We start from the raw sequence: 12,660 nt of genomic DNA on the forward strand, positions 1-12,660 counted from the left end.
TTTCCTGCTCCATTCTCTTTCCTTCTTGTCTTTTCAAGACTCAAATTAACTTTATATTAGACATTTTTATATTATTCCACAGATCCCTGAAGTTCTCTTCATTTTTTTTTTCACGTTTTCTCTCTCTTCATCAAATAACTCCTTGACTCTGGCCTTATGTTTTAGATGTCTGTCTTAAAAACAGCATATATTATAATTTTTAATCATTATTCAAATTTGACAAGCTTTTAATTGGAGCATTTAGTCCCTTTATATTTGATGGTATTAAAGATATATTTGGGTTTGAATCAATTGTCCTACCACATGCTGTCTATTTGTCCTGCCTGTCTGTTCTGTTTCTTTTACTCTACTTTTTGCCTTATTTTATTGCTCCAGTTTTCTCTCTGTTAGTTTAGAAGTTATACTCTCTTAAATCTTTTTGTTTGTTTCACATTTGGGTGATTTTTAAAAATTAATGTACTTTATTTTTAGAAAAGTTTTACCTTTACAGAAAAATTGAGCCGGAAGTACAGTGAGCTCCCCTTTACTCCTTTCCCTTTCCCCCTTTTCCCAGCCCTGGTTTCCTCTGTCACGACCATCTGGCATTAGTGTGTACATTTGTTACAGTTGATCAGTATGATACACATTATTAACTAAAGTCCGTGGTTTACATAAAGTTTCTTTGTGTTATACATTCTATAGCTTTTGATAAATGTATATGATATGTATCTATAATTACTGTATTATAAAAAATAAAGTCACTGCCCTAACAATAATTAACAATTTTAATGACTCTCCTAGACATTACAACACATATTCTTGACTTATCAAAGTCTAAATTATTTGTACCAAGTCAGTACAAGGACTTTTGTATTTTAAATGTCTACATATTTTAACAAGATATGGTAATTCCATGTGGATCAAAATGGCAAGTGGAAAAAATTCTTTTTCATTCTTCTCAGGTACAGGAAATGATAAAAAACAGAAAGAAACATGATTCCTACAAAGAATGACTCTCTCAACATTGTTTACAAATATCAGTGTCAACATTGTGTTCTGCTTCTCATTCTGAAAAATTGTTTTTGAATGATCATTGGTAGTGACTCTTCCTAAATATGCTCTTTTTTTTAAGTGAAAATCTACAGAGTGTATCTGTAAAATTCACATAAGTTATAGAGACTTCTGGCTAATCATACAAAAATATACACATATATACTTATCCATGCATTGATATTCCAATACTTATTTCTCCAAAGCACTGAACAGTAACAAGTTCACAAATCCCAAAGAGGATCAAGAAAAGAATATTAGCAATTTATATGCAATTCCCCAAAGCATACAAATCTATCACGTCTCAAAGATGTTTATAAAATTTTCAATCAGAAAATATGTGGAAAATAGTTTATAACAGCACTTTTTTTCTCTCTTAATGGAAGAAAATTGTTGTAAAATCTCTTTTCTTGTTTCTTAACACCTCCAACATATTTTTACTATTTTCCTCTTTGACCCTGCCTGTTATATTCTGACACCAGTGGTTGTGACTTAATCTGTTCCTTGGAACAGTCCTCTTCTGATTTTTAACCTACAGCAAAACTCAGACATGTTATACTACTCTGTACACACCTGTGGGAGAGGCAGAATGTCACTTCCTTATTAACTTTATCCTCTGAAGAGTGTCTACACTGTGTGGAATGTGTAACCAGTCCAACTGGTATTTAAAAGCAAAAAGCCTTAACATGGTCTGCCTGGTATGAGAGTATCTGCCCAGCAATCGTAACTGAGATGATCATCTGATACTACTTTTGTGAGCTGAACCTTTCATTTCATTTCTATTTGAACATTAAAAGAAACTCGATTCTTGACATTGTTTCACTGGTGACTTGGTGTGGTTATGTGGTTGCATTCCAATGCACTAAGCTTCAGTCTGAACACATGCACAAATCCCTTTTTCATACCTAAATTCCATTTCTAATCATTATACTTTCAAAATCTTTGCTTATAACATCAAAGCTTAGTTAGTTTTTCCTTCAGTTGTCCACCAAATGTGCATGTGCTCAGACTCAATAAACGTTCTCCACACAGATAAGCAGTCTTTCTGTTGACTGTGGGCTGGCAAAACTAGGTGAAAGCTGATAAATTTGCGGTGGACCTTTGGAAAAATGCTGAGTGACGTGACTACAGTTATAATTAATCAGTTTGTTGAATAAAATAACCCAAATATTGAAAGGCCAACAATATTATTAGTGATCAAAAACTTGAATGTTATTAGTAACATCTGAAATTTAGTTCACTAGTTTTCAGCTCTAATACCAGATAGCATTAATATGTTTCTAAAAGCAGAACACCTCAAACTTGGCCACTCCAGCCACTTCAGCCTTTCTCATTGGTATTCTGTGATGCATTTCACAGCTGTCATTTTGACCTTTCACAATGAGGCGGTGGACCAGAGGGGATGGGCTTGGTATGGTCCGGTGATACTGTCTCAACGTGATTTTGATTGAAATTGAAACGTGATCTTGATTGAAAGAAGGGAGAAAATGGAGATCTGGCTCCCTCTCGGTGACTCAGGCTCTCTACTAAAAGGGCTGCCTAGTGCAGAAATCAATCAGCGAAAAGTATATTCAGTTCTCAGTCCTTAAGTGGTAGAAAGTAGTCCGGGCCAGGAGTAAACATGAAAGGTGAGACTGTAGGTGGAGTTGGCAGTCAACTCAAAGAGGAAGAGGCATCTCAGAGTAAGCCTTTTCAGACTGAAACTGACAGAGGACATGGATGGACACTGGAATAAAAATATAATGGGGAATGAAAGCTTCAATGTCAGAACAAGCAGAGATCAGAAGATATGATCTCCCTTGAAGGCACCCCCCAAGAAGGAGTGATTCCTATAGATACATGTGTGAGTGTCTCAAATGTTGTTAAATGAGATAACATATAAAAGCACTTACGGAAGTGCTTTTAATAGTATTATCTACAATATTGATGCTAGATTTTACCTGAGCAATCCTGGTGACCCTCCATCACTGCATTCCACAGCCACCCTGATACCCTCACCATAAGAGAAAGTAAAGCTACTGGAACACTTTTCCTGGGCATATATCCCTTCCCCTCTTCCATTTAAAGAATAAACATGACATCATTTGTCATTAGGGAAACAAAAATCAAAACCATGATGAGACGCCACTTCACACCCACTAGGATGGCTGTAATCAAAGAAACAGATAATAACAAGTGTCGACAAGGCTGTGAAGAAATTAGAGTATTTCTACTGCTAGTGGGAATGTAAAATGGTGCAGCTGCTTTGAAATACAGTTTGGCAATTCTTAAAAAAGTTAAATATTATCATATCACCCAGCATTTCAACACCTAGTTACAAACTTAAGACAATTGGAAATATGTGGCCATACAAAAACTTGCACAAAAAATTTGCAGAGCAGTGTTCATAATAACACAAAAGTGGAAAATACACAAATGCCCATCAAGTGATGGATGGATTTTTAACATGTGATAATTGACAGATGAATGGATTAAAAATATAGTTTACATATGCAATAGAATGTTATTTAGCCTTAAAAAGGAATGAAATTCTGACACATGCTACAACAAGGATGAAGCTTGAGGATATTATGCTAGGTGAAACAAGCCAGTCACAAAAGGACAAATATTGCATGATTCTACTTCTACAAGGTAGCTAAAGTAGTCACATTCCTAGAGACAAAGTAGAATGGCGGTTATCAGGGACTAGGGGAGCGGAAAATGGGGAGCTGTTTAATAGGTATAGAGTTTCAGTTTTACAAAATGGAGAAAGTCTGGAGATCTGTTGTACAACAATGTGAACATACTTTACTGAACTGCACCCTTAAAAATAGTTGAGATGGTAAGTATCATGCTTTTTACCACAATTTTTAAAAGTTAAAAATGAAAAAGGTTATGTATACTCATGTGATGGAATATTGTTTGATAATGAAAAGGAATGAAGTACTGATATAGGACTATGACTTGGATAAACCTTGGAAGCATTCTGTGAAGTGAAAGAAGCCAGACACAAAAGGCCACATGTTATATGATCCCATTTGTGTGAAATGTCCGGAAAAGGCAAATCCCTAGAGACAGACAGAGAGCAGATGAGTGGTTGCCAGGTGCAGGGGAGGAGGAATGGGGACCGAATGCTGTGAGTATGAGGTTTCCTTTGGGGGTGACGAAAATCTTCTGAAATTAGAGAGTGGTGGTGGTTGCACAACTCTGACCAGCCTAAAAAGCACTAAACTGTACCCTTCAAAAGGGTGACTTTCATGGTATATGAATTCTATGTGTCAATAAAGCTATTTTTAAAAAATTAATGTGGAGACTAGTATTTTTAAGTTCACTGTATGAACAGAGGAAAGTGAAGGAGAAACAGAAACAGAATCAGAAACAAAAGAAACTGGAATACCTGAGCCTTCAAGGAGAATTATCCTCCTGTTCCCCACATTCTTTACAAATTCCCTAGTTTTACTCTTTGGCCTTTTGTACACGCTTTATTTTCTTTTAAATTAGCCTCTTGTTATTTCATATGTGTGTACGTACGTTTGTGCATGTGTTTCCAGCTTTACTGAAATACAAGTTTAAGGCGTATAATGTAATAATTTGATATATACCTGTATACATATTATGTATGTATATATACAAATGTACATATATACATGTGTATGTACATATATGTATATATATAAGTTTAAGGTGTACAATGTAATGATTTGACATATATATATATATGTATATTTGGGGAAATGCTTTCCACGATAAAGCCTATTATTTCTTGTCTAACTCATTCTGTTTTACTCACCCAGTCTCCTCCACGTACCTTATTTTGCTCTTATGTCATCAACCTTTTTGTTAACACAATACCAACCTATCTAGTCTTGTGAATAAGAAGTTGTGAGTACATAAGCATCATTGTCTCTTGATGTTTTTGTGCTCACATGCATCTAGTTTTGTGTATGGGGTGCGGACAAGTATGGTTCCAGATGGCTGTGTAGCTGTGCTTGAATCTTCGTGCCAATGATGGGACTGGAAACATGGTAAGGCTAAAACTCAGACAAAGAGAATTGTGATTTTATGAGTGGCAAACAATATTAGCGTGCCAGCGCCTTATTAGGCTCTCAAAAAGCTATTTTTTTCCTTGTAGTATTGGCAGAATTTGCAACAAACTAACACCAGATAGACAGTGGTAGTGTGTGGCCTATTATTGTGAACAGAGAGGATTCCAATAGGCAGAGTTCAGTAATCTGCCTAATTTTGTGTTTTAATGTTTTTGAAAAAGCAAAAGCAGTCCTCCTCAAATTCCATTAAAATTGCACTAAATATTTACAAAAAGAAGCAGACCCATTTTAATACTCAAAATAGAAGGGAGAGAAACCAGAGATTTTTATGATTTCTGAAGACAGAAAGCAGCTGGGGCAGCAATGATGGATAAACTGGAGCAGACTCCTGTCCTCGGAACCCACAGAGGCAGTGAGGCGCAGGGGGATGCTCTCCGGGCAGTTCCTCGGACAGCCCCAAGTGCAGCGTGGGCAGGTACGCGGGACGGCAGGGAGCTGTGAGTAACAAAGGACTCCTCCTTTCTCATGACCTTTACACTCTATTTCAGTTGCCTACCACCAGAGCCACACCTTGTCAACACCAAAATCACCCCACAATGAAGTCATGCGTGGAGTCAAATTACACTTACAGAAATCACACTGACCCTGGACAATTTTACAGAGAAGTTTTGTATCAAATGTTTACAATGAGAAAAAAGTGGGGATAATTGTCCAACCACAGATTGATCAAATAAATTGTGACATATCCATGCAATGAAATTCTATGCATCCAATTAATGTTGCTGTAATTATTGTTTAATTATTTGGATGACTATAGTTGGATCTACCCCATATCATGCAACAACATACATATACATATATAACTATATACTATTTACATATATAGAGTTAAACATAGAAAAGAGACAGACTGAAAGAAAAGAACAGGAAAATAGGAAATCTTAAATTAGAAAGCCCTTTTTAAGCATCATGCCAAAGGCGGACGTTATTAAGAATATTTATATCATTGAAAAAAATTTTTTTTAATCTATGAAAAATGTTAGCAAAAAGGCAAATGATTAATAGAGAGTAATATTTGCAGTGAACATGGCAGGTCAATAGCCTAAACATGTAGTAAGTTCCCACAAACCAACTCCTAAAATTACAAATACCCCCAGTCAAAAAAGAGAGCCAAGAACATAAACGGGAAACTTACTGAAGAAAACATGTAAGTAGCCAAAGGTGTTTAAAAAAAAAAAAGACACCAATTCAATATTTTTATAAACAAAAATTTATGGATGATACCTAATGTGGCCTAAAGTGCAGAGAAATGGGCACTTTTTCACACTGCTGTGGGGGTTATGCATTTTACAGCCACTCTGGAATGCAACATGATAATACAAATCCAAAAACCTTAGAATGAACATGCCCTTTAGTCAGAAATTCTAATTCTAGGAATTTGTATGAAGAAAATAATGAGTTGTGCTTAAAATTTTCTGTACAAGAATATTCTCCACAGCGTTATTTATAATATTGAAGAACTGAAAAATCTGAATTTTCAACCTGAAGGATTTAATAAGTACATAATAGGATATTCATACGGTGGGATACAATACACCCATTAAAATGATGCTGAAGAAAAGTCCCATAGGGAAATGTCTGTACTGTATTGTAAGTCAAAATAACTGGTGTAGAAGACTGTAAGTATGATCCCAATTACTTGGGAGGAAATGCAAAAAAGAAAGATTGAAAATGCCATGAGGGTAAGGATTTTGTCTGTTTCATTCTGTTAGTACTGTACCTGACACGTAATCATACCTCAGATAGCTCTTAAAGGGATGATTCTACACCAAAATGCTTCTTGGGTTTATCACTGAGTAAGCAAGTACAGTGATTTTTATTTTCTATGATGAATATACATTCATTTGGTAATCAGAATAGAACAATGAATGTTGTTTTTAAGGCAGAGAACAATTTAGGGCAATACTTAAAGAAATGCAGATACCTTCCTGTAATTGACATTTTGGTCACACACTTGTGGCTCTTCTCAAGCACTATTTAATGCAATAATTTCCTGACCCCACCTCCACCCCCAACCACCAGGACTGAGTAGATCTAACTTACCCTAAACCTCTCGAATCAGAAATTCATTCATTCATTTGAAACTATTCTAGTTTTGGTGAAGAAGCAAGAGCAGCAGAAGAAAGACAACAAATAAATAAACAAGGTAATATCCAAGTGTGAGTATTTTTCAAAGGAAATAAAACATGATTATATGAGAGAAAGTAACTGGTGTGGAGAGGGCAGAGTCCTTTAGGGAGGGACATAAGGAAAGTCTTCTCAGAGGAAGCAAGAGCTGATCTGCACTTGAAGGATGATAAGGAGTCAGCCCTGGGAACCACCAAGAGAAATGGATTTCCACTAACAGGAATAGCAAGTGCAAAGGCCCTGTGGTCAGGGCATATGTACATAGGGTGCAAGTAGTACCTCATGAAGTTGAAGAAGAATACATGGCAACTTGAAAGTCATGGTGAGGAGTTTGGACCTTATGCTGAGTGCAAAGAGAACCACTGGACTCTCTTAAACTGAGGAACAACAAAGTCTGATTTATTGTCTTAAAAGCTCTCAGAACAGTTCTGATTAAGAGGGTAGCTTTAAATTGCATACAGAAACTTCTTTTCCCAAGTCTAATAAAATAAACAAAAACTTTAAAAAACCAAAAGCCTATATACTTAGTAAATATCAAATTAAGAGAGGCCACGACGAATTCACTGTTCTTCAAAAGCTGATGGCCAGGGAAAGAAAAAAATGTTTCCAGGGGAAAAGAAAGGAAATACAGCTGTATTTGTAAGGAGACAAAGGTCTAGAATTCTTACTATTACCATTAAATCCAGACAGAGACATTTTATTTCTTTTGAACTTCCTACCAGGAAGTAGCGGGAATGAATGACGGTTGTGGGGGCTGACTCTCAACGGAAGTGCCGTTCCAGAGCTAGATTCTGACCTGGGAACTGGACCCGAGCCCTGGAGTCTTCTATGTAATTGGTCAGGCCACGGATGGGGAGAGACAGCAATGGGAACTGAGAAGGAACAACCAGAGAGTAGAAGCACAGAGAGAAGATGGGATAATGGAATCCAGAAGAGGAAAGCAGTACCAGAAGGATGGAGCCATCAGCTCTGTCGACTGCTGCTGAGTGACTGAGGGAAATGGAGGCAAAGCAGAGTCTGTTCCTAAACAATCTAACCTGTTCCAGGGATGGTCCTGACCTATGAGAACTCCCGAAGCTACTGATTAAGGTACTCAGTAAATTCTGACATTCCTGCGATGACTCATCAGCAATACTAGCCTAAATAAACTGTGCTGCGTCTCTCTGTGGTATGTTACTCAGCCATAGAAAGAAACACTTCTTTTGTTCAGATGTGGATGATGCTGTGTATGACACATGGCAGCTCCAGAGGAAAGGAGAAAAGACACAGGAGGGAAGGGAGGGGAGGAAGAAATTCACTGGACATCATCAAGTAATTGATCCCTCTCTCTATGTCTGAATTTCTCCCCATCTCTTTGTTTCCAGACCTCTGGCCCCTTCTGAGACTTTGGGCCAACTCAGTGTGAGCACTTCTGGGACAATTACTCCCCCTGTAAATACAGTGTATGCCAGTTATAGAAACAGAACTACACATGGCCCTGGACAGAGAAGTGTGTGCCAGTGGGACTGAGCAGTCAGAACAGCAGCGAGGCCTATTAATACACAAAAGCAGAATGAAAGATCGAATCACACCAACAAAAACAAATCAAACCAAAGTCAAAACCAAAGCCCTGAGTGTGTGTTCGAGGAAAGCCCAGACCTACGAGGAATCCAGGGGAGTGGTGAGCTGAGCCCTGTCAAGGTACTTCCATCTGTCAGAATCACACATTCCAAAGTAGCCGAAATCTACTGGCTGAGTTTCCTGTTACTTCCGGCCTCCGTGAGGCAGGCTCAGGCAGCATCAGGCTCAGCCCATGTGAGATACCTTCTCCCAATCACAGACCACCCTTCCCTGGTCCCCACGGCTCAAAGGGCTGGTGCAAGGTAGAAAAGCACCTCAGGCCAGAGCAGCAGTGTGCAGAGCAGGCCGGCCCAGTGCCACCAGGAGGAGGAGAGGGAACGGTGAGTAGACCCCTTCCCGGGGCAGGGAAGATAACTGCACTCTCAGGGGTTGGGTTGCTTTCCTGTGAGGGGAGCTAGCTGAGTGCAAGGGAGAGGGGAAGATGTTAATTTCCTGATGAATATGACCTGTCATTTTCTGTAGTTTAGGATATTGTGAGTGTTCTGTTCTCTTTTACTTTAAACTGTACAGACTGCTTTTTTAACCCCTTCAGTATTGTCCTGTTCTCAGAACTGAGATAGTTCTCCTGGGGGGTGTTATTCATCCATCCTGATGTTCACCTTACAGAAAGGCCAAGAAAAATCCAAAAGCCTTGTGAAAACTTTAATCTCCTGAGTAAATCCCAGATAGACAGACACCTTCGTGGACCCTCAGTTTCCTTGTAGAGTCCGAAAAGCAAAAGAAAAATTAAGGAAACAGGTCACGACATTTCTTAAAAATCTGTCCCTTAGCCTAGCAGAGAAGAAGTGCCTTAGTCTTCTTGCCAGATGTCATCTGGTCCTGCCAACTCGTAATGGGATTTGTAAGGCAATTTACCGGTGTTTCTCCTCTGAAGCAATTCTGCTTAATAAATGTTGAAAAGATCAACAAATTAGCTTCATCTATACAATGTTATTTTCACATAACTTATTTTTACTCTTTTCCAGAGTAAAAATATCAGATCAGACCTGGTTGATCCACCAGGATTCACAAATCAAATTTTTTGTTCTAATGACATTTCTATACATAATATAGATTAACTTTCAAAGAATACTAGTATTATTTTATGTTTATGTTTATGTTTATGGGTTTAAAATCCTTAACTGATAACTGGCTTTAAAGATTTTTAAGACATTTTGAATTTTTATTAATTTTAATGTCTTTTTTAAAATTATTATTTTTTTAAAAAGTATTTTGGTCCTTTATTAAAGATTTCTTGGGAAAGAAAATAGCTTAAGGCAAAACTTTTTACTGATTAAATAATACAAGGGTTTGTGGTGAATAACTTTTTTCTTGGTGTTAAGCAACATTTTTGTCTGAATAGAATAACTAAGCATAAGAAAGAACTCAGTTTATATATATATATACACACATATTTCAATTATATATATATTTAACTTGGGTTATATAGTTTTCGAACTTTATAAAGAAATGGTTTTTCTTTTGATTAACCTTTCTCAATGAGGAGGAAATTTTCTTATTTTGCTTTCTGCTACAACAGCTTTTTTTTTTTTTTTTGCTTTTCTGCAACAATAGGCCTAAAAATCAGCAATCAGCTCATCTATTTTTTAACCACCTGGAAAGAATCATAGACTTGGAAATAACAAGAGGAACTTAGACACCATGTAGATAAGAAAAACAAATGAAATCTCAGAATTTCTTTGACCTCGCCTGCTTACATTCTTACTCAGAGCAAACACTGATCAGCTCTAGAATATGCTTGACCCCAGTGCTGGAATCTGGGCCTCATGGCCATGCAAGTTGCCTGCACCCCTGATGGATCACTGCCCCCCAACTGGGACACAGGTCAAATTCAAGAGGAGGTACCTTAATCTCACCTCCCCCAGGGAATCTCCAGAGTGTTCCTGCGCTGGGGCTGGGCATCCCACCGGCATTGCCCACACCCAAGGTTCTTACTTGGCTGCAAACACCTGAGTATTGCTTACATCTTAGTCCTTGACTTCAGGTGGGTGATCACTCTGAGGTCAGCACAGCAAACAAACATCAGGGGTCTAGAGCAGTGCTGTGAGGATGGAAATATTCCATACAACAGCCACTCACCACATATGGCTACTGAGCACCTAAAAAGTGGCTAGTGCAAATAAAGAACTGAATTTTTAATTGTACTTAATTGAATTAATTCTAATGAAAATAGCTACATGCCTTTACTAGTTACCACCTTGGTCAGAGCAGGTGTAGGGCTTTAAAGCAAGAAAGACTAATGGATGCTGTGGGCCATGGGTATCACGGCCATGGAAACAGACTCCTCCTTTCATCATGCCCAGGACTTATCATACCGTAAATCTGAGCAGACCAGCAATTGTCCTGATCTCATCTCCACAGCCATCTTTATCCTCACGTCCAAGTCAGACAACTGTCTAATCTTGTTCTGGGTTTCAGAGTCAGGGCTAAGATAACAACCTATTATTTGTTTCTTCCCCTATTTCTCCTTTTTTTTTTTTTTCCCTTTGTCAATCCAAATTTCACTAGCCTGAGCTATAAAGTGTGAGGTGTGGTTTGTGTGTACTCTGGTCCAATAAACTTGGGTGAGTAAAAGAAGTAATGAACTTGAGAAAAAATGATCTCATGCCTGGTGAGTGAGTCTCACTTCGTTTTCTTCTGCTTTGAAAATGGGTTTGTTTAGTGAGCAATGGTTTTGAGACCTATTCAATGTGTCTGGAAACATCAACACCATGGAGACGAATAATTATTAGAAGAAAACAAACTGAAGGAAGGCACAAGAAAAATAAAATTCCAGCCTTTCAAAAAATCTGCACTCCTCAGAGCAAAGGAACTCCCAGGATGTTGTGCAATTTGAGTAAATCATCATGGTGCCAGGCCACTGGGCAGCCTTCCACAGGGGCTATTCCTGGGTGTGGAAAACACTTTGAGGAGAACTAGACATTTTCGTTCAGGGGCAGTATCGTTTCTGAAGGGGATAGCTGCTACTACATCCTCTGCACTCTACCATCCCACTTTTTAAAATTCACTCCATCCCATGTGCTTCCTTATTAGCCCTCCCAAGTAACAAACAAACAAACAAACAAAAAAGAAGAAAGAAAAGGAAAGGGGAAAAAAGCCAAATATATACGAAGGAAGCGCTACTTTGGAATAACACAGGGAAGTTGCAGTAAACCCCATATTTGCAAGAGCTCATACACTCTGGGGTCTAAAAGGGAAGTGGGGAAAGGGGAGACACACCACTTTATCAGGGCCAGGCTCCATGCACAGCCCCCAGCCCGCAGATCCTGAGTTAGGAGTTTCATCTGTCGAGGCTCTTCCCTCTCCTAGGGCCCTTTTCCCTCTCAGGGTTTCTCCCTAATCACATACCTTCTCAGTAAGACAAAAACTACCAACAGTGTAATCACTGACTTCTAGGTATGTCACTCTTCAATTAATTTGAAAGCTTATAACTTTGTTTCTTTTGTGCAATTATTTGTCAAAGTGACTGTTTTTTAATGAACAGCAATCTATTCCTCTGTGGGTTCAGAACTAACTTATTAACAAACTTGGGTACAGACAAGAGGTAACCAAAAAAGAAAGAAAAAGAAAAAAGGTAACAGAGGGCCAGGATACATTGCCATGGCCGTGGCTGAGGCCAGTAGGGGAGAGAAGCTACGCGCGTGCGTACACCCACCAAACAGGACACAGTGTGGGCTCCCCTGGAGAGCTGTTTGCTTAGGGCAGAGGGAGGGAGGTGGGGAAGGCAGGCTGACTCTGGGCAAGGGTAGTTGGGGAAAGAAAAGATTTTTCAGCTGAGCTTCAGAAGATGGTAAACTGT

The 12,660-nt window shown here is 38.5% G+C and overlaps 2 protein-coding genes across 2 annotated transcripts in view; both read left to right on the forward strand.

The window, feature by feature from the left end:
• Positions 1-12,660, forward strand: part of TEX55 (testis expressed 55) — a 26,222-nt gene that overhangs the window by 13,150 nt on the left and 412 nt on the right. The gene's annotated exons all lie outside the window — the stretch shown is intronic.
• The window catches only part of UPK1B (uroplakin 1B), a 24,667-nt gene continuing 20,989 nt past the window's right edge, over positions 8,983-12,660 (forward strand). Inside the window, exon 1 of the mRNA XM_010970838.3 lies at positions 8,983-9,181. The gene's annotated coding sequence lies outside the window, so the exon portion shown is untranslated. The remainder of the gene's footprint in view (positions 9,182-12,660) is intronic.

This window comes from Camelus bactrianus, chromosome 1 (genome assembly GCF_048773025.1).
Source record: "Camelus bactrianus isolate YW-2024 breed Bactrian camel chromosome 1, ASM4877302v1, whole genome shotgun sequence".
Lineage (NCBI taxonomy): Eukaryota > Metazoa > Chordata > Mammalia > Artiodactyla > Camelidae > Camelus > Camelus bactrianus.